Raw genomic sequence first — 24017 nt, 5'->3', positions numbered from 1 at the left:
CTTCATTGGTTGCTCAAGAAGAACATGTTGATGTAAACTACATTAAAAATAATAATTTCAACAACAATGCTTATCGGAACAATTCTAGTAACAACTATAGGCCATATCCTTATAATAATGGTAACGGTTATGGTAATTCTTATGGAAATTCTTACAACAATAATAGGAACACACCCCCTGTACTTGAAGCCATGCTTAAAGAATTTATTAGTACACAAACTACTTTTAACAAATCTGTTGAAGAATAGCTTGGGAAAATTGATATACTTGCTTCTAAAGTCGATAGTCTTGCTGCTGATGTTGATCTTTTGAAATAAAAAGTTATGCCTAATGAAAATCATAATAATAAAATTGTTACTACAGCAAATTCCATCCAAGTTAGAATTAATGAGAATATAAGATTGATGGCCGAATTGCGTGCTAAGTGGGAAAAAGAAGAAAATGTTAAAGAAGATAATATAGCCAAAGTTTGGACTATTACCAACACTAGTAATGCTAATGCTCCACATGTTGCTGCACCTCCTACTAATAATGGTAAAAGAATTGGTGTTGGCAATGATTCCACTTCTAATGCAAAGCGCGAAAAACTGCCTGAAACTGCTAAAACTGCTGAAACTGCCTGTGACAAAACTGCTGAATTTTTTTCCAACATTGAGGATGATGATCCCATTGCTTTAGATCATAATGGTTTAGATTTTGATGATTGCCACATCTCTGAAGTTATAAAGTTCTTACAAAAACTTGCTAAGAGTCCTAATGCTAGTGCTATAAACTTGGCTTTCACAAAACATATTACAAATGCTCTCATAAAAGCTAGAGAAGAGAAATTAGAACGCGAAGCTTCTATTCCTCGGAAGCTAGATGATGGTTGGGAGACCATCATTAAGATGAAGGTCAATGACTTTGATTGTAATGCTTTATGTGATCTTGGTGCAAGTATTTCCGTTATGCCTAGAAAGATTTATAATATGCTTGACTTGCCACCATTGAAAAATTGTTATTTGGATGTCAATCTTGCTGATCATTCTACAAAGAGACCTTTGGGGAGAGTTGATAATGTTCGCATTACCATTAACAATAACCTTGTCCCCGTTGATTTTATTGTCTTGGATATTGAATGCAATGCATCTTGTCCCATTATATTGGGAAGACCTTTTCTTCGAACTGTTGGTGATATGATTGATATGAAGGAAGGTAATATTAAATATCAATTTCCTCTCAAGAAAGGTATGGAACACTTCCCTAGAAAGATAATTAAGTTACCTTTTGATTCTATTATTAGAACAAATTATGATGTTGATACTTCGTCTCTTGATAATACTTGATACACACTTTCTGCGCCTAGCTGAAAGGCGTTAAAGAAAAGCGCTTATGGGAGACAACCCATGTTTTTATTACAGTACTTTTATTTTATATTTGAGTCTTGGAAGTTGTTACTACTGTAGCAACCTATTCTTATCTTATTTTGTTGGATAGTTGTGCCAAGTAAAGTCTTTGATAGTAAGGTTCATACTAGATTTGGATTACTGCGCAGAAACAGATTTCTTTGCTGTCACGAATCTGGGCCTAATTCTCTGTAGGTAACTCAGAAAATTATGCCAATTTACATGAGTGATCCTCAGATATGTACGCAACTTTCATTCAATTTGAGCATTTTCATTTGAGCAAGTCTGGTGCCTCAATAAAATTCGTCTTTACGAACTGTTCTGTTTTGACAGATTCTGCCTTTTATTTCGCATTGCCTGTTTTGCTATGCTTGATGGATTTTTCGATTCCATTAACTTTCAGTAGCTTTGTGCAATGTTCAGAAGTGTTAATAATGATTATGTCACCTCTGAACATATAAATTTTGATTGTGCACTAACCCTCTAATGAGTTGTTTTGAGTTTGGTGTGGAGGAAGTTTTCAAGGATCAAGAGAGGAGGATGATACAATATGATCAAGGAGAGTGAAAGCTCTAAGCTTGGGGATGCCCCGGTGGTTCACCCCTGCATATTTCAAGAAGACTCAAGCGTCTAAGCTTGGGGATGCCCAAGGCATCCCCTTCTTCATCGACAACATTATCAGGTTCCTCTAGTGAAACTATATTTTTATTCCATCACATATGCACTTTGCTTGGAGCGTCGGTTTGTTTTTGTTTTTGTTTTGTTTGAATAAAATGGATCCTAGCATTCATTGTGTGGGAGAGAGACACGCTCCGCTGTTGCATATGGACAAATATGTCCTTAGGCTTTACTCATAGTATTCATGGCGAAGGTTGAATCTTCTTCGTTAATTTGTTATATGGTTGGAAACGGGAAATGCTACATGTAGTAATTGGTAAAAATGTCTTGGATAATGTGATACTTGGCAATTGTTGTGCTCATGTTTAAGCTCTTGCATCATATACTTTGCACCTATTAATGAAGAAATACATAGAGCTTGCTAAAATTTGGTTTGCATAATTGGTCTCTCTAAGGTCTAGATAATTTCTAGTAAAGGGTTTGAACAACAAGGAAGACGGTGTAGAGTCTTATAATGTTTACAATATGTCTTTTATGTGAGTTTTGCTGCACCGGTTCATCCTTGTGTTTGTTTCAAATAACCTTGCTAGCCTAAAACCTTGTATCGAGAGGGATTACTTCTCATGCATCCAAAATCCTTGAGCCAACCACTATGCCATTTGTGTCCACCATACCTACCTACTACATGGTATTTCTCCGCCATTCCAAAGTAAATTGCTTGAGTGCTACCTTTAAAATTTCCATTCTTCATCTTTACAATACATAGCTCATGGGACAAATAGCCTAAAAACTATTGTGGTATTGAATATGTACTTATGCACTTTATCTCTTATTAAGTTGCTTGTTGTGCGATAACCATGTTCCTGGGGACGCCATCAACTACTCCTTGTTGAATATCATGTGAGTTGCTATGCATGTCCGTCTTGTCTGAAGTAAGGGATATTTACCACTTGTTTAATGGTTAGAGCATGCATAATGTTAGAGAAGAACATTGGGCCGCTAACTAAAGCCATGATCCATGGTGGAAGTTTCAGTTTTGGACAAATATCCTCAATCTCATATGAGAAAATTAATAATTGTTGAATGCTTATGCATAAAAGAGGAGTCCATTATCTGTTGTCTATGTTGTCCCGGTATGGATGTCTAAGTTGAGAATAATCAATAGCGAGAAATCCAATGCGAGCTTTCTCCTTAGACCTTTGTACAGGCGGCATAGAGGTACCCCTTTGTGACACTTGGTTAAAACATATGTATTGTGATGATAATCCCGGTAATCCAAGCTAATTAGGACAAGGTGCGGGCACTATTAGTATACTATGCATGAGGCTTGCAACTTGTAAGATATAATTTACATGATACATATGCTTTATTACTACCGTTGACAAAATTGTTTCTTGTTTTCAAAACCAAAGCTCTAGCACAAATATAGCAATCAATGCTTCCCTCTGCGAAGGGCCATTCTTTTACTTTTATGTTGAGTCAGTTCATCTATTTCTCTCCATCTCAAGAAGCAAACACTTGTGTGAACTGTGCATTGATTCCTACATACTTGCATATTGCACTTGTTATATTACTTTACATTGACAACTATCCATGAGATATACATGTTACAAGTTGAAAGCAACCGCTGAAACTTCATCTTCCTTTGTGTTGCTTCAATACCTCTACTTTGAATTATTGCTTTATGAGTTAACTCTTATGCAAGACTTATTGATGCTTGTCTTGAAAGTACTATTCATGAAAAGTCATTGCTTTATGATTCATTTGTTTACTCATGTCATTACCATTGTTTTGATCGCTGCATTCATTACATATGCTTACAATAGTATGATCAAGGTTATGATGGCATGTCACTCCAGAAATTATCTTTGTTATCGTTTACCTGCTCGGGACGAGCAGAAACTAAGCTTGGGGATGCTGATACGTCTCCGACGTATCGATAATTTCTTATGTTCCATGCCACATTATTGATGATATCTACATGTTTTATGCATACTTTATGTCATATTTATGCATTTTCCGGCACTAACCTATTAACGAGATGCCGAAGAGCCAGTTGCTGTTTTCTGCTGTTTTTGGTTTCAGAAATCCTAGTAAGGAAATATTCTCGGAATTGGACGAAATCAACGCCTAGGGGCCTATTTTCACACGAAGCTTCCAGAAGACCGAAGGAGAGACGAAGTGGGGCCACGGGGCGGCGCGGCCTACAGGGGGCCCGCGCGGCCCTAGCGTGTGGGGCCCCCGTCACGCCTCCTGACATGCCCTTCCGCCTACTTATAGCCTTTGTCGCGAAACCCCCAGTACCGAGAGCCACGATACGGAAAACCTTCCAGAGACGCCGCCGCCGCCAATCCCATCTCGGGGGATTCAGGAGATCGCCTCCGGCACCCTGCCGGAGAGGGGAATCATCTCCCGGAGGACTCTTCACCGCCATGGTCGCCTCCGGAGTGATGAGTGAGTAGTTCACCCCTGGACTATGGGTCCATAGCTGTAGCTAGATGGTCGTCTTCTCCAAATTATGCTTCATTGTCGGGTCTTGTGAGCTGCCTAACATGATCAAGATCATCTATCTGTAATGCTATCACTACAAGAAATATGCTAACTTGCGACCCTCCATATTGGTCGCTATATGGTCATTGTCTGCCGTCTATGACCTTGTTTTGACCAAAAACTGTTGGTCGCCAGTTGAGCGTCACTGACGGCTCACAACGACCTTTCTTTTTGAATGGTCGTAGACAGTCATGACTAAAATTGAAGGTCATAGATCCTATGACCAATTTTTTGGTCAGGGGCAAACAAGCTTGTCCACGTCAGATCCTACGTGGTAAATCCTACGTGGCAGGTTTGAAAACAAAATCAGCCCAGCCCAATTTGTTGCTTTACATGGGCTAAGCCCAACACTTCAGCCTATTAATATTTTTTCACTGTCACTTCGTGTAGGCTAATTGGGCCAGGCCCAACAATTCTTATTTTCGGGCCTTGGCCTTTTTGGCTGAATGGTTTTAGTAGTTTTCCTGTTTCCATGTGGGTCCAATTATTAGTGGACCCCAGATGTCAGTGCAAATACTTGCCAGATTAGATTTTCTGATTAGTCAGGTTGTGCAGATATCAATTTCCATATTTTGCCAGAAAACAATAAACGAACATACAAATCAGATCAGGCAGAAATCACAAGTTGTACTTCAAATAACAACCATAATACATCTATTACAAAGAATCAGTCTATTACACAGAATCTTTCTATTACATCGTATAATAACTAAAATTTTGGCTGAGTAAGGAATCACGCCTATTCAAACTTCTTTCAGCCTGGAACTTCTGTAGAACATGTGCTTCCTGTTGATTAAGAAAACTGATGTGTTCAGAAACAAAGCATCTCCACTACAATTCCATAGAAAAATAATATATTTTGTTGTCAAAAGTTACAGCAGATATCAAACAAAACCCTGCGATGCACATTAAGCACAATTTCATTAAAATATATAGCAACAGGTTACTTACCGAGAGTTACTGTTAGCTCCCCCTCACCATCATGTAGCATGCAACCTTCTCATTACCGCCGGATACCAAAAGACCTAACGGTGTACCTCGCTGCAACAACACCATATAATCGCAGTCAGCAACAACAACAATGACTATATGAACATGGAGGAAGAGAACGGATTGGCTTTAAGTAACATACCCTTGGAAAACACAGCTGATTGGTCCGCTCACCTGCTCCAGCACCTAGCAAATAAATGATAACAATGCAGTTAAAAGCGTGGTTTGCAGGGAAGGCGTATTTCCATCACAACTTATTCAGATAGATCACTTTAACTACTTGGTGCAACCATGATTTTTTTTTGCCTGAATTACCGTACAAGGGAAGTGCCTATGGTGACATTCAGAATACACAAATGAAAGCCAATCCAGAACTACCAGAAATGGTGCAAACATGACAATCCAAACAAAGTTACATGGTAGCACGTCATTTGTAGCACAAGCTTATCAGGCATACAAGCTCAAAGAGCTAATCAACTTATAAATTATTTATTAACAAGGCAAAGCTGATGTTATACAGAGATGAAATCAGAGCCAATTGTTCCGTGCACCAAATATGCATCAAATTACTAAATGAACCTCGAGTGATATCTAGATGACATAACCATTTTAAACCTGCGGCCTTTTTTTGACCATAAAACCTGCCACTTGCAAGCAGCTGGCTACTGACTACTCGAACACAGGCTGCAGAGTAGGTGACAAATAAGCTGGAATAGTTCCCAGCACTACATCACAGGTTGACACACATGAATTAGAAACATCTCCTACCAAATGCTTAGTTTCATCGCATATGAAGGGTACTAGGACCATCTCCCAGCCACTAGTTCTTAGAACTTTACCTGCATGAAGGGTACTCCTCGAAAACTTGTGCGTTGATTATCTGCATGAACGCTTCTGTATTAGCCTATGAAATGAGCAAACATAAGTAAGAAAATTAGTAAAATATAAAAGAAAAAAGGCCAGAGGAGTTTACTATCAACTAAAAAGTACAAAATAAATGGATCTAATTCCTCAGGCAACTAAAACAAAACCAATATTTGCAATTAGTCAGGAGAGTAAAACAGGGTAATTTCCAGATTTCAATGATACTACAGAACAACAAAGCTTACAGGAAGCAGAATTTTATTTTGTAGGCAACTTTAAATACCGTCTCCCTCCAATATTAGCAAAATATATCTCAACATTTCGCATTTATAAATTACAGATAATCACATCCACTTGAAAGTGTGTACACTATCCAAACTAGTCATAACTATACTAAGTAGATCTCAGAAACATGGAACAAGGTTTTCAAAAAGCTACACCTCTATCTCAACAATCTCTTGTGGTTGTCAACTCATAGTAACAGATTGCAGGCTATCCTGCGAACTTCTAGCAAAAGCTTGGGCTTCAGCGAAATCAACAAACAAGGACATTTAAATTTATGAGAACCTAGACGGTGTTGTCAATGTGGTAGGGCAGCTGGTTCTTGAGCTCTCCTAGTTCTCCTAGATCGTCCTACACCGCGCACAAACAAGCAACCATATAAGACAAGTATGAACTCAGGTAAAAATAAATATAGCACAAGCCTACCTAAGAAACAAAATATCATCTAAATTCAATATACTAGCAGTAACTATCACATACTGCAGCTAAATCTGCATTTTATTACAATCTTGCAAGGTAACAACAGTGTATAAATATGTGCGTTTAATTGAGAAATCTTTGAGCTTTGCTATGGATGGTCAGTGATTAAATATCAGAAAGTCCATCAAATTGAAAGCTATGGGTGTCCCAACATGAGGGCAGTGTGTAAAAATACGAACTTATAAAACACTCCTCAAGTATCATCCATACAAAACTGTATAGATGTCTATGTAATCAAAGATGCAAGGAAACAAGAACAGGTGGAACGATCTTTCAGGTCAATACATATTCAATTGCATCCTGAACAGTCACATATATTCAACAAATCAAAATGAAGAATCATACATGCCAAATGTTCAGAATAACATTTATTCCAGATCTAGGCTGAGAATTTACTAAGTTCCTGCATAAATAGATCTACAGGCCATTCGAACCCATCCAAGAATTCTAGAGATAAAACAGCAAGAGATAGCCTAAGAACCCTAGCAGGAAGAGCAGTGTGATTTCATATCGAAACAGAGCCCAGCAAGCAACCATTATGTAGGCCTCGTAGCAACTGTGGGCGGCCCAAAACATAGTGATACTGGTACGAGAATTAAGCGGGCGACCTAGGAGGTGGAAAAGGATGAGAGAAGATGGCAACATCACCTTGTTGAGATCGGGAAACTGGCTATAGTCACCGAATCCAGTAGCTTAAGAACTGATACCACAACCAAATTCGTCGGGGCGGGTAGCGATCTCATCCATCGCGGTTGGATCTAGTTGCAGCACAGAGGGCCTGGTGCTGAGCCTGCGACACCAATAGCAAATCGAATCAGAACCTATCAAAACGGCACGAAAGGTCGAGGAAACAGATCGAGAAGGGGAGAGATGGGAACGATCTGGGGAAGATGGTAAGGAGAGATGTCAGGGGCGGAGGGATCCAGCTGTAGAGAGGTTGGGGTCGTGGGTCAAGATTGCTTGGTTGTAAGCTCGGCGTCTAGATCCATCAGCCTCGTGGATTGGTCCACATCATCATCTCTCGGGCGTCGACGATTGTGAGGCCTTCCATCCGTGAGTAGTTGACAAAGGCCAGTGCCTCCTTGCTCACCACATCAGACACGGCGGTGGCCATGGGGGGTTGCCTCTGCTGCGAGGTGCGATGAGTGGGGGATGGGAGGGCCGGGGTGGCGGCATGCTTGACAGCGGGGAATCGGCGTGGCGTGGCGCGGTAGGGGATTGGATGGGAAGAGAAATGGTGGGCGGCGGCGGAGGGAGATGAGCTAGGGTTAGACAATATGTGGGGCACCGGGGCAGTTTCGGTGGGTTGAGGGTACTTAGCGGAATTTTTGTTTCGCTGGGCGGGGAAACGAGACGGGTCGCGCGCGAGTCCAATTTCTGATCCCGCGGGCGTGTTTTCGGTTAGGAATTTGACTATGCGGACTTAACATGTGACTGCCCAGCGGGATCAAAGGACATATATGTTACGTAATATTTATGGCATGGTTTAAAATAATGTTCTCATATTCTACACATCTTTTCATCCCGACATTGCAAATAATTTCAACATATTTATAGATACCTCTCCCCAAAATATATACCCTAACGCATAATTTTCAGCATTTATTTTCCACGGACGCGCATGTCTCACAAACCTGCATCGTGTGGTGGATCTGCTTACCTAGTAGGTACTATTTAGACACCTAAGCGAAAGTTGACACATGTATATGACACGTAGGCACAATTGATGAGGTGGCCGACCAATCATTCTAAGGCATCACGAATTAGCAGCTACGACTATTTAAATTGGTTGTAATCCGCTAAAGATAAGGTAGTAGACTATATAATCTTCTCTATGACCATTTTGTTTAAGGAAATTATGACCTATCTAACCCTAATGGTCCTAAAAATTTAGGATTTGGACCCTCCCACATGGCTTACAACCAATTATCGTGACATGGTCATAGAGTTGTGACTAATTTATATGTGGTCACTGTAATAAGGTCATTAGTTAACACATTTCTTGTAGTGTATATGTTGTGTTTGTTGGGATCCGATGGATAGAGAATACTATGTTATGTTGATTATCAATCTATATCTATGTGTTGTTTATGATCTTGCATGCTCTCCGTTATTAGTAGAGGCTCTGGCCAAGTTTTTACTCTTAACTCCAAGAGGGAGTATTTATGCTCGATAGTGGGTTCATGCCTCCATTAAATCTGGGACAGTGACAGAAAGTTCTAAGGTTGTGGATGTGCTGTTGCCACTAGGGATAAAACATCGATGCTATGTCCGAGGATATAGTTATTGATTACATTACGCACTATACTTAATGCAATTGTCTGTTGTTTGCAACTTAATACTGGAAGGGGTTCGGATGATAACCTGAAGGTGGACTTTTTAGGCATAGATGCATGCTGGATAGCGGTCTATGTACTTTGCCGTAATGCCCAATTAAATCTCACTATACTCATCATATCATGTATGTGCATGATCATGCCCTCTCTATTTGTCAATTGCCCAACTGTAATTTGTTCACCCAACATGCTATTTATCTTATGGGAGAGACACCTCTAGTGAACTGTGGACCCCGGTCCGTTCTTTTAATCGAATACAATCTACTGCAATACTTGTTCTGCTGTTTTCTGCAAACAATCATCATCCACACTATACATCTAATCCTTTGTTACAGCAAGCCGGTGAGATTGACAACCTCACTGTTTCGTTGGGGCAAAGTACTTTGGTTGTGTTGTGCAGGTTCCACGTTGGCGCCGGAATCCCTGGTGTTGCGCCGCACTACATCTCGCCGCCATCAACCTTCAACGTGCTTCTTGGCTCCTACTGGTTCGATAAACCTTGGTTTCTTACTGAGGGAAAACTTGCTGCTGTACGCATCACACCTTCCTCTTGGGGTTCCCAACGGACGCGTGCTGTACGCGTATCAATCTGCTACATTCAGATCTGTGTGTACTTTGCAAATCTTTACTTCTCCATCTTCGATGTACTCACGAATCGAGTGGTAACGCAGCTTGATATGCTTCAGCCTCTTGTGTGACCTTGGTTCTTGTGCATTGGCGATGGCACCCATGTTGTCACAGTAGATGACTAGTGGGTCCAATGCACTAGGAACCACACCGAGCTCTACAATGAACCTCTTCATCCATACCGCTTCTGATGAAGCCTCTGAAGCTGCTATGTACTCTGATTCTGTTGAAGACTTCGCCACTGTGCACTGCTTCGAGCTTGCCCAGCTTACTGTAGCACTGATGTCTACGTTCCCCCTCCTTTCCTGTAGACAGTGTTGGGCCTCCAAGAGCAGAGGTTTGTAGAACAGCAGCAAGTTTTCCCTTAAGTGGATCACCCAAGGTTTATCGAACTCAGGGAGGAAGAGGTCAAAGATATCCCTCTCATGCAACCCTGCAACCACAAAGCAAGAAGTCTCTTGTGTCCCCAACACACCTAATAGGTGCACTAGTTCGGCGAAGAGATAGTGAAATACAGGTGGTATGAATATATATGAGCAGTAGCAACGGTGCCAGAAAATAGCTTGCTGGCGTGTAGTTGATGGTGGTAGTATTGCAGCAGTAGTAACGCAGTAAAACAGTAAACAAGCAGCGATAGCAGTATTTAGGAACAAGGCCTAGGGATTACACTTTCACTAGTGGCACTCTCAACATTGATCACATAACAGAATAGATAAATGCATACTCTACACTTTTGTTGGATGATGAACGCATTGCGTAGGATTACACGAACCCTCAATGCCAGAGTTAACAAGCTCCACAATTTGTTCATATTTAAGTAACCTTATAGTGTAAGATAGATCAAAAGACTAAACCAAGTACTAACATAGCATGCACACTGTCACCTTCATGCATATGTAGGAGGCATAGATCACATCAATATTATCATATCAATAGTTAACTTCGCAATCTACAAGAGATCATGATCATAGCATAAACCAAGTACTAACACGGTGCACACACTGTCACCTTTACACACGTGCAGGAGGAACAGAACTACTTTAATAACTTTGCTAGAGTAGCACATAGATAAATTGTGATACAAACTCATATGAATCTCAATCATGTAAAGCAGCTCATGAGATTATTGTATTGAGGTACATGGGAGAGATGAACCACATAGCTACCGGTACAGCCCCGAGCCTCGATGGAGAACTACTCCCTCCTCATGGGAGCAGCAGCGGTGATGAAGATGGCGGCGAAGATGGCAGCGGTGTCGATGGAGAAGCCTTCCGGGGGCACTTCCCCGCTCCGGCAGCGTGCCGGAACAGAGACTCCTGTCCCCCAGATCTTGGCCTCGCGATGGCGGCGGCTCTGGAAGGTTTTTGTGGTTTTTGTCGAACGTATCAGGGTTTTCGCGACGGAGGCTTTAAATAGGCGAAGAGGCGGCGCCAGAGGGTCGAAGGGGTGCCCACACCATAGGGTGGCGCGGGCCCCCCCTGGCCGCGCCGGCCTAGGGTTTGGTGGGCCTGTGCCCCCTCCCTGGTGGCTCTCGGGTGTTCTGGATGCTTCCGGGCAAAATAGGAACCTGGGCGTTGATTTCGTCCAATTCCGAGAATATTTCGTTACTAGGATTTCTGAAACCAAAAACAGCAGAAACGAGAAGCGGCACTTCGGCATCTTGTTAATAGGTTAGTTCCAGAAAATGCACGAATATGACATAAAGTGTGCATAAAACATGTAGATAACATCAATAATGTGGCATGGAACATAAGAAATTATCGATACGTCGGAGACGTATCAGCATCCCCAAGCTTAGTTTCTGCTCGTCCCGAGCAGGTAAACGATAAACAAAGATAATTTCTGGAGTGACATGCCATCATAAACTTGATCATACTATTTGTAAAGCATATGTAGTGAATGCAGCGATCAAAACAATGTATATGATATGAGTAAACAAGTGAATCATATAGCAAAGACTTTTCATGAATAGCACTTCAAGACAAGCATCAATAAGTCTTGCATAAGAGTTAACTCATAAAGCAATAATTCATAGTAAAAGCATTGAAGCAACACAATGGAAGATTAAGTTTCAGCGGTTGCTTTCAACTTGTAACATGTATATCTCATGGATATTGTCAACATAGAGTAATATAATAAGTGCAATAAGCAAATATGTAGGAATCAATGCACAGTTCACACAAGTGTTTGCTTCTTGAGGTGGAGAGAGATAGGTGAACTGACTCAACAAAAAAAGTAAAAGAATGGTCCTTCAAAGAGGAAAGCATCGATTGCTATATTTGTGCTAGAGCTTTTATTTTGAAAACATGAAACAATTTTGTCAACGGTAGTAATAAAGCATATGTATCATGTAAATTATATCTTACAAGTTGCAAGCCTCATGCATAGTATACTAATAGTGCCCGCACCTTGTCCTAATTAGCTTGGACTACCGGATCATCACAATGCACATGTTTTAACCAAGTGTCACAATGGGGTACCTCTATGCCGCCTGTACAAAGGTCTAAGGAGAAAGCTCGCATTGGATTTCTCGCTATTGATTATTCTCAACTTAGACATCCATACCGGGACAACATAGACAACAGATAATGGACTCCTCTTTTATGCATAAGCATGTAACAACAATTAATAATTTTCTCATATGAGATTGAGGATATTTGTCCAAAACTGAAACTTCCACCATGGATCATGGCTTTAGTTAGCGGCCCAATGTTCTTCTCTAACAATATGCATGCTTAACCATAAGGTGGTAGATCTCTCTTACTTCAGACAAGACGAACATGCATAGCAACTCACATGAAATTCAACAAAGAGTAGTTGATGGCGTCCCCAGTGAACATGGTTATCGCACAACAAGCAACTTAATAAGAGATAAAGTGCATAAGTACATATTCAATACCACAATAGTTTTTAAGCTATTTGTCCCATGAGCTATATATTGCAAAGGTGAATGATGGAATTTTAAAGGTAGCACTCAAGCAATTTACTTTGGAATGGCGGAAAATACCATGTAGTAGGTAGGTATGGTGGACACAAATGGCATAGTGGTTGGCTCAAGTATTTTGGATGCATGAGAAGTATTCCCTCTCGATACAAGGTTTAGGCTAGCAAGGCTTATTTGAAACAAACACAAGGATGAACCGGTGCAGCAAAACTCACATAAAAGACATATTGAAAACATTATAAGACTCTACACCGTCTTCCTTGTTGTTCAAACTCAATACTAGATAATATCTAGACCTTAGAGAAACCAAATATGCAAACCAAATTTTAGCATGCTCTATCTATTTCTTCATTAATGGGTGCAAAGTATATGATGCAAGAGCTTAAACATGAGCACAACAATTGCCAAGTATCACATTACCCAAGACATTAATAGCAATTGCTACATGTATCATTTTCCAATTCCAACCATATAACAATTTATCGAAGAAGAAACTTCGCCATGAAAATTAAAAGCTAAGAACACATGTGTTCATATGAACCAGCGGAGTGTGTCTCTCTCCCACAAAAGCATTTATTCAAACAAAAACAAAAACAAAAGCACACAGACGCTCCAAGCAAAGCACATAAGATGTGACGAAATAAAAATATAGTTTCAGGGGAGGAACCTGATAAGTTGTCGATGAAGAAGGGGATGCCTTGGGCATCCCCAAGCTTAGACGCTTGAGTCTTCTTGATATATGCAGGGGTGAACCACCGGGACATCCCCAAGCTTAGAGCTTTCACTCTTCTTGATCATAGTATATCATCCTCCTCTCTTGACCCTTGAAAACCTCCTTCACACCAAACTTCTCATAAACTTCATTAGAGGGGTTAGTACATAATCAAAAACTCACATGTTCAGAGGTGACACAATCATTCTTAACACTTCTGGACATTGCTCAAAGCTACTGGAAGGTAATGAAACAAAGAAATCCACCCAACACAGCGAAAGAAGCAATGCGAAATAAAAGGCAGAATCTGTCAAAACAGAACAGTCCGTAAAGACGAATTTTTAATAAATACTTCCGTTGCTCAGATCAGAAAACTCAAAACTAATGAAAGTTGCGTACATATCTGAGGAACACGCACGTAAATTGGCATATTTTTATGGTTTTTCTACAGAGAAAACGGCCCAGATTCGTGACAGATAGAAATCTGTTTCTGCGCAGAAATCCAAATCTAGTATCAACCTTCGATTAGAGGCTTCACTTGGCACAACAAAACACAAAACTAAGATAAGGAGAGGTTGCTACAGTAGTAAACAACTTCCAAGACACAAATATAAAACAAAGTACTGTAGCAAAATAACACATGGGTTATCTCCCAAGAAGTTCTTTTCTTTATAGCCATTAAGATGGGCTCAGCAGTTTTAATGATGCACTCGCAAGAAATATTAGTTGAAGCAAAAGAGAGCATCAAGAGGCAAATTCAAAACACATTTAAGCCTAACATGCTTCCTATGCAGAGGAATCTTGTACACAAATGAATTCATGAAGAACAAAGTGACAAGCATAAGAGGATAAAACACGAGTAACTTCAAGATTCTCAACATAAAGAGGGGAAACTTAATATTATTAAGATGCATATAACCATATTTCCCTCTCTCATAATAACTTTCAGTAGCATCATTGATGAAATCCACAATATACCCATCACTTAAAACATTCTTATCATGGTTCATATGCATAGAAGTATCATTAATTTTGGCATAAGAAGAGTTCTTCTCACTAATAGTAACTGGAGCAAGATTATTATCAAGAATTTGAATATGGTAAACAAGTTGCATATTAAGGGAATTGTTTTTGGTAATCCAATCATGACTATGACAAGTTTCATAAGGATAGTTATTACCTATATCATAGCATTCTTTATAATAATCATCAAAGATTGGAGGCACAGTGTCATCATAAGAAATAGAATAGTTATCTTTCACAGTCGGTTTATCTGTGTCCATACCATCATTGTTATTAGAAGGAGATGTATCAAACACATAATGATCAGTAGCAAAAGGATTTTCAAACACCTCTTCCCCAAGCTTAGAGCTTTCTATATCATTATGGGAGGAAGCATGGATAGCACTGACACTATGGCAATTATTATCATCATTTTCAGAATTAGTTTCCCAGAGATTTGCAATATCAAAAGTAGTATGCTCATTCAAATCATGATCACTAATGTATGTAGGGAGCATAGGAAGATCATCATATTCAGATTCATTATCACAATAATCATTAGGAGCAACATACTTACGGTTACCTAGCGTTATCTCATTCACGCGGGGATATGCCGTTATCTTTTTCTTTTTATTCTCCTTCCTCTTCTTCTTCTTCTTCTTTGTTCCCTTCTTCTTCTTCTTCTCTTCCTTCTCCTCGTTCCCTTCTTTAGGAGGAAGAGGCTTGAAGGGTAGCTTGTCCGCATAACCTGATTTACTTTCAGAAACAATAGAAGAAACTTGGGAGGATCCCTCCTTTTCATTAATTAGTTGAAAACACACAGCGGTCCTATCATATTTTGGCAAGGTGTCATCTTCCAAAATATTTTGTATGTAAGTATTTGTATGGCTATTATCAATGCAATAAGAAAAACACCCATGCAGGACATCATCAATATCAAGATCACTCATATGTAACAAAGAGATTTTTCTCGACAGTTCTTCACACCCCAAAAATAAAGTAAGTTCATCATGCTGATTAGGAGTAATTTCATCATCACAATACAAATTTGCAGCACTCATTGGGTTCAAATTATCATTGGAGGAGCATTAAAAATTAAAATGACCCACTTCATGGCAAACTTCACAAATAAAAGGATAGAGGGCACAAACTTTTTTACCAAGATCATCTAGAGCCCTAAACCACTTTCTAGTTTTTTCATTAATATGATGGATGCAATATTCATTTTTGACTTGATTAATTCCACAAGGTCTATGTATTCCACAAAAATTAACATGCTTATAGGAAATAGCATCCTTAGGAGTTTGAGCATGCTGATTGCAATAATTAACAACAATTTCATTCTTCATGCAAGCCTCTTTAAAAGGTTCATGATACTTATCAAAATTATTTTTAGGCAATTCAAAATGAGAAGCAAAGGCTTTATAAAGATTTGCAGCAATTTGAGAGTCAAGACCATAAGTAGCACTCATATTTCGAAATTCATCGGTATCCATAAAGGCTTCAATGCATTCATAATCATAATTTATACCTGACTCTTTACCTTCATTGTTCTCCCATCCTTCAGCGTTCTCCTTAATCCGATCAAGAAGATCCCACCTAGCTTCAACCTCCTTGCCTGTGAAAGATCCCTCCGAACACGCGTCCAGATAGTCCTTGTGTTGTCCTGAAAGCCTCGCATAAAAATTGTTAACAATAACATTACGGGGAAGCTCATGAATGGAACATTTGAGCATTAGTGACTTCAGTCTCCCCCACGCTTGAGAAATACTCTCTCCATCACGAGGATAAAAGTTATAAATATAATTCCTATCAATATGCACTTCATGAGGAGGATAAAATTTAGAATAAAAGAGAGATGCAATTTCCTCCCAACCAAGAAAATGTCTATTCTCTAACAATTTATACCAATGCGCCGCTTTACCAGACAGCGAAACAGAGAATAGCTTCTTCCTCACTTCATCCATAGAGATACCTGCACACTTGAATAACCCGCATAATTCGTGCAAAAACAGTAAATGATCACTAGGATGGACAGTTCCATCCCCTTTATAGTGGTTGTCCATAACACGTTCAATAATTTTCATACGTATTTTATACGGAATACTTTCAGCAGGTGGATTTAAAATATCAGAAGCATCATTAGAGTTATCGCATATGGGAGATAAAGCATTATCAGAGCAAAATATTTCTTCCAAAGCTGAGGAGCAAAAAAGATTATCTTTATATAAACTAGCTTCCCCAAGCTTAGACTTATCCATAGTATTAGCAGTAATTGCATTCATACTAATAACATCACTACTATCATGCAAATAAGGTTCCATAGGTTTTTTAATTTTCGCATCAAACAATTCTAAATCAGGAAAAAGACTAAAAAGCTCACCAATTTTTTTGTTGTTTTCCATTATGCCTAACTAGTGTAAACAAGAAACAAAAAGTTGCAATTGCAGGATCTAAAGGAAATAGCTTCGAGTACTTACAATGGCGGAAAATAGCTTGGTAGCCGAGGTCCGGAGTGTGAGTACCTTTTACCTTTCCTCCCCGGCAACGGCGCCAGAAAATAGCTTGATGTCTACGTTCCCCCTCCTTTCCTGTAGACAGTGTTGGGCCTCCAAGAGCAGAGGTTTGTAGAACAGCAGCAAGTTTTCCCTTAAGTGGATCACCCAAGGTTTATCGAACTCAGGGAGGAAGAGGTCAAAGATATCCCTCTCATGCAACCCTGCAACCACAAAGCAAGAAGTCTCTTGTGTCCCCAACACACCTAATAGGTGCACTAGTTCGGCGAAGAGATAGTGAAATACAGGTGGTATGAATATATATGAGCAGTAGCAACGGTGCCAGAAAATAGCTTGCTGGCGTGTAGTTGATGGTGGTAGTATTGCAGCAGTAGTAACGCAGTAAAACAGTAAACAAGCAGCGATAGCAGTATTTAGGAACAAGGCCTAGGGATTACACTTTCACTAGTGGACACTCTCAACATTGATCACATAACAGAATAGATAAATGCATACTCTACACTTTTGTTGGATGATGAACGCATTGCGTAGGATTACACGAACCCTCAATGCCGGAGTTAACAAGCTCCACAATTTGTTCATATTTAAGTAACCTTATAGTGTAAGATAGATCAAAAGACTAAACCAAGTACTAACATAGCATGCACACTGTCACCTTCATGCATATGTAGGAGGCATAGATCACATCAATATTATCATAGCAATAGTTAACTTCGCAATCTACAAGAGATCATGATCATAGCATAAACCAAGTACTAACACGGTGCACACACTGTCACCTTTACACACGTGCAGGAGGAATAGAACTACTTTAATAACTTTGCTAGAGTAGCACATAGATAAATTGTGATACAAACTCATATGAATCTCAATCATGTAAAGCAGCTCATGAGATTATTGTATTGAGGTACATGGGAGAGATGAACCACATAGCTACCGGTACAGCCCCGAGCCTCGATGGAGAACTACTCCCTCCTCATGGGAGCAGCAGCGGTGATGAAGATGGCGGCGGAGATGGCAGCGGTGTCGATGGAGAAGCCTTCCGGGGGCACTTCCCCGCTCCGGCAGCGTGCCGGAACAGAGACTCTTGTCCCCCAGATCTTGGCCTCGCGATGGCGGAGGCTCTGGAAGGTTTCTGTGGTTTTCGTCGAACGTATCAGGGTTTTCGCGACGGAGGCTTTAAATAGGCGAAGAGGCGGTGCCCGAGGGTCGAAGGGGTGCCCACACCATAGGGTGGCACGGGCCCCCCTGGCCGCGCCGGCCTAGGGTTTGGTGGGCCTGTGCCCCCTCCCTGGTGGCTCTCGGGTGTTCTGGATGCTTCCGGGCAAAATAGGAACCTGGGCGTTGATTTCGTCCAATTCCGAGAATATTTCGTTACTAGGATTTCTAAAACCAAAAACAGCAGAAAATAGGAACTGGCACTTCGGCATCTTGTTAATAGGTTAGTTCCAGAAAATGCACGAATATGACATAAAGTGTGCATAAAACATGTAGATAACATCAATAATGTGGCATGGAACATAAGAAATTATCGATACGTCGGAGACGTATCAAGCACCATTCAATATAAACACGTACCCAGACTGTGACTTAGAGTCATCAGGATCAGTGTTCCAACTTGCATCGCTGTAACCACTTACAACGAGCTCTTGGTCACCTCCATAACAAAGAAACATATCCTTAGTTCTTTTCAAGTACTTCAGGATATTCTTGACCGCTGTCCAGTGTTCCATTCCTGGATCACTTTGATATCTGCTAGTCAAACTAACAGCATGTGCTATATCCGGTCTAGTACAAGCATGGCATACATGATAGATCCTACTGCCGAGGCATAGGGGATATTACTCATCCTTTCTCTTTCTTCTGCCGTAGCCGGTCCTTGAGTCTTACTCAAGACCTTGCCTGGTAACATAGGTAAAAACCCTTTCTTACTTTCGTCCATTCTAAATTTCTTTAGAATCTTGTCCAGGTATGTACTCTGTGATAGCCCTATTAGGCGTCTTGATATATCTCTATAAATCTTGATGCCTAATATATACGATGCTTCACCAAGGTTTTTCATTGAAAAACTATTATTCAAATAACCTTTTACACTGCTTAATAGTTCTATATCATTCCCAATCAATAATATGTCATCTACATATAATATCAGGAACGCTACAGAGCTCCCACTCACTTTCTTGTAAATACAGGCCTCTCCATGACACTGTATAAACCCGAAGTCTTTGATCACCTTATCAAAGCGTCGGTTCCAACTTCTTGATGCTTGCTTCAGTCCATAAATTGAACGCTGAAGTTTGCATACTTTGTCAGCATTTTTAGGATCGACAAAACCTTTGGGTTGTACCATATACAACTCTTCCTCAATGTCTCCATTAAGGAACGCCGTTTTGACATCCATCTGCCAAATCTCATAATCGAAAAATGCAGCTATTGCTAACAAAATCCTCACAGATTTTAGCTTCACTACAGGCGAGAAAGTCTCATCGTAGTCAACTCCTTGAATTTGTCGGAAACCCTTTGCGACAAGTCGAGCTTTATAGACAGTAATATTACCATCAGCATCAGTTTTTCTCTTGAAGATCCATTTATTCTCGACAGCCTTGCGGCTATCAGGTAATTCTACCAAAGTCCATACTTTGTTATCATACATGGATCCCATTTCGGATTTCATGGCTTCTTGCTATTTGTTGGAATCTGGGCTCATCATCGCTTCTTCATACGTCGCAGGGTCCTCATCATTGTTGTCCACAATCATGACATTTAGACAAGGATCATACCAATCAGGAGTGGCACGTTCCCTTGTCGATCTGCGAGGTTCAGTAGTTTTCTCGTTCGAAGTTTCATGATCATTATCATTAGCTTCCTCTGTTGCATGTGTAGGCGGTACAGGTACAACTTCCGGTACTGCGCTACTCTGATCAACGAGTATAGATTCATCAATCTCATCGAGTTCTACTTTTCTTCCAGTCACTTCTTTAGTGAGAAATTCTTTCTCAAGAAAGGTTCCGTTCTTAGCAACAAAGATTTTGCCTTCGGATCTGTGATAGAAAGTGTACCCTATAGTTTCCTTAGGGTATCCTATGAAGACGCATTTCTCCGCTTTGGGTTCTAGCTTGTCCGGTTGTAACTTCTTTACATAGGCTTCGCAACCCCAAACTTTAAGGAACGACAGCTTAGGTTTCTTATTAAACCATAATTCATACGGTGTCATTTCTACGGATTTTGATGGTGCTCTATTTAAAGTGAATGCGGCTGTCTCTAATGCATAACTCCAAAATGATAATGATAAATCAGTAAGAGACATCATAGAACGAACCATATCTAAGAGAGTTCGATTACGACGTTCGGACACACCGTTTCGTTGAGGTGTTCCCGGCGGTGTCAATTGTGAAAGTATTCCGCATTTCTTTAAATGCATGCCAAACTCATAACTCAGATATTCACCTCCGCGATCAGATCGTAGAAATTTAATCTTCTTGTTACGTTGATTTTCTACTTCACTTTGGAATTCCTTAAACTTCTCGAAAGTTTCGGATTTATGTTTCATGAAATAGATATATCCATATCTACTCAGATCATCTGTGAAGGTTAGAACATAACGATAACCACCGCGCGATGCTACACTCATTGGTCCGCACACATCGGTATGTATGATTTCCAATAAGTCAGTAGCTCGCTCCATCATACCAGAAAATGGAGTCTTAGTCATTTTTCCCATTAGACATGCTTCGCATCTATCAAGTGACTCAAAGTCAAGTGATTCAAGTAATCCATCGGTATGGAGTTTCTTCATGCGTTTCACTCCAATATTACCAAGACGACAGTGCCACATATAAGTAGAATTATCATTCAATTTAATTCGCTTAGCATCAATGTTATGTATATGCGTATCACTACTATCGAGATCTAACAGAAATAAGCCATTCTTTTCAGGTGCTCGACCATAAAAGATATTATTCATAAAAATAGAACAACCATTATTCTCAGACTTGAATGAATAACCATCTTGCATTAAACAAGATCCAGATATAATGTTCATGCTCAACGCGGGTACAAAATAACAATTATTTAGGCTTAAAACTAATCCCGAAGGTAGATGTAGAGGAAGTGTGCCGATAGCGATCACATCGACTTTGGATCCGTTTCCAACGCGCATCGTCACGTCATCTTTCAGTAGTCTTCGTTTATTCTTTAGTTCCTGTTTCGAGTTACAAATATGAGCAACCAAACCAGTATCAAATACCCAGGTACTAGTACGAGAACCAGTGAGATAAACATCTATAACATGTATATCAGATATACCTTCTTTCTTCTTCTTGACAAGGCCGCTCTTCAGATCAGCCAGATACTTGGAGTGTCCCCTCTCCTTGCAGTAATAGCACTCAGCATCAGGCTTAGGGCCGTTCTTAGGTTTCATAGGAGGCGTGGCAGCTTTCTTGCCACCCTTCTTGAATTTCCCCTTAGACTTGCCCTGTTTCTTGAAACTGGTGGTCTTGTTGACCATCAACACTTGGTGCTCTTTCTTGATCTCAATCTCAGCAGCTTTTAGCATGCCAAAGAGTTCAGGTAACTCTTTGTTCATGTTCTGCATATTGTAGTTCATCACAAAGTTCTTGTAACTTGGTGGCAGTGATTGAATGACACGATTAATCCCCAGTCTGTTAGGAATCACTATTCCCAAGTCACTGAGTTTCTTCGCATGCCCGGTCATAACGAGCATGTGCTCACTAACGGAGCTGCCTTCTTCCATCATACAGCTGAAAAAGTGTTTCGATGCTTCGTAGCATTCCACGGCCGCATGAGTCTCAAATATAGCTTTCAGCTCATTGACCAACTCATGAGGATCGTGGTGCTCAAAATGTTTTTGAAGATCGGATTCCAGACTGCACAGGATGGCACACTGTACTTGAGAGTACCGAGCTTTCTGAGTTGCGTAAACATTCTTTACTTCCTCGGTTTCAGTTTCTGCAGGAGGGTCACCTAGCGGTGCATCAAGCACATATTGCAGATTTCCGCCAGCGAGGAAGATCCTCACATGACGGAACCAGTCGGTGAAGTTGCTACCGTTGCTCTTAAGCTTTTCTTTCTCTAGGAACTGGTTAAAATTGATTGGGGACGCCATCTCTACAACATATATTTGCAAAAGTTTAGACTAAGTTTATGATAAATTGAGTTCAAATTTTAATTCAACATAATTAAAAATCTAGGTGAACTCCCACTCAAAACAATATCCCTCGCATTGTCTTAGTGATCACACGAACCAAATCCACCACACCTAAGTCCGATCATCACGAGACAAGGTGTAATTTCAATGGCGAACACTCAAAGTGTTCATCATATCAACCATATGATTCATGCTCTACCTTTCGGTATCACGTGTTCCGAGACCATGTCTGTACTTGCTAGGCTCGTCAAGGCCACCTTAGTATCCGCATGTGCAAAACTGGCTTGCACCCGTTGTATGCACTTGTTGATTCTATCACACCCGATCATCACGAGAAGCTTCAAAACGACAAGTCTTGGCAACGGTGCTACTAAGGATGAACACTTTATTATCTTGATATTTTAGTGAGGGATCATCTTATAATGCTACCGTAGCGATCTAAGCAAAATAAGATGCATAAAAGGATTAACATCACATGCAGTTCATATGTGATATGATATGGCCCTTTTGTCTTTGCGCCTTTGATCTTCATCTCCAAAGCACGGACATGATCTCCATCATCTTCGGGCATGATCTCCATCATCGTCGGCGTAGCGTCAAGGTCAATGGCGCCGTCTTCATGATTGTTCACCTCATGTAGCAACTATTACAACTACTTTGAAATACTACTCAACATGAAATTTAAAGACAACCATAAGGCTCCTGCCGGTTGCCACAATACAATAATGATCATCTCATACATATTCATCATCACATTATGGCCATATCACATCACCAAACCCTGCAAAAACAAGTTAGACGTCTCTAATTTGGTTTGCATATTTTACGTGGTTTAGGGTTTTCGAGAGAGATCTAATCTACCTACGAACATGAACCACAACGGTGATACTAATGTTGTCGATAGAAGAGTAAATTGAATCTTCACTATAGTAGGAGAGACAGACACCCGCAAATCCTCTTATGCAATACAAGTTGCATGTCGAACGAGGAACAAGTCTCATGAACGCGGTCATGTAAAGTTAGTCCGAGCCGCTTCATCCCACTATGCCACAAAGATGCAAAGTACTCAAACTAAAGATAACAAGAGCATCAACGCCCACAAAACCATTGTGTTCTACTCGTGCAACCATCTATGCATAGACACGGCTCTGATACCACTGTAGGGATTCGTTGCATAGAAAACAAAAAATTTCCTACCGCGAACACGCAATCCAAGCCAAGATGCAATCTAGAAGACGGTAGCAACGAGGGGATGATCGAGACTCACCCTTGAAGATTTCCAAAGCCTACAAGATGAGGCTCTTGTTGCTGCGGTAGACGTTCACTTGCCGCTTGCAAAAGCGCGTAGAAGATCTTGATCACGGTGCCACGATCGGGCAGCACCTCCGTACTCAGTCACACGTTCGGTGTTGATGAATTCGACGTCCACCTCCCCGTTCCAGCGGGCAGCGGAAGTAGTAGCTCCTATTGAATCCGGCAGCACGACGGCGTGGTGGCGGTGGTGGTGGAGAAACCCGGTGGAGCTTTGCTAAGCGTGCGGGAGT

General features: G+C 40.6%; 1 long non-coding RNA gene across 2 annotated transcripts; it reads right to left on the bottom strand.

Annotated features, from left to right (window-relative positions):
• Positions 1-5100: 5100 nt before the first annotated feature.
• LOC127342102 (uncharacterized) lies at positions 5101-8500 on the bottom strand. 2 transcript variants are annotated; one of them, XR_011754071.1, is made up of 5 exons: positions 6975-8500; positions 6383-6447; positions 5686-5729; positions 5505-5594; positions 5101-5339 (listed from the first exon to the last, which is right to left on the bottom strand). It is a non-coding gene; the product is annotated as an uncharacterized lncRNA (long non-coding RNA). The 2 variants fall into 2 exon arrangements; XR_007876221.2 differs by having other exon boundaries at positions 6848-8499.
• Between the last annotated feature and the right edge of the window lie 15517 nt (positions 8501-24017).

The sequence above is a fragment of the Lolium perenne genome, chromosome 3 (genome assembly GCF_019359855.2).
Source record: "Lolium perenne isolate Kyuss_39 chromosome 3, Kyuss_2.0, whole genome shotgun sequence".
NCBI lineage: Eukaryota > Viridiplantae > Streptophyta > Magnoliopsida > Poales > Poaceae > Lolium > Lolium perenne.
Note: the sequence above shows the minus strand (reverse complement) of the source record. Positions and strands in the feature narration are given on the sequence as shown.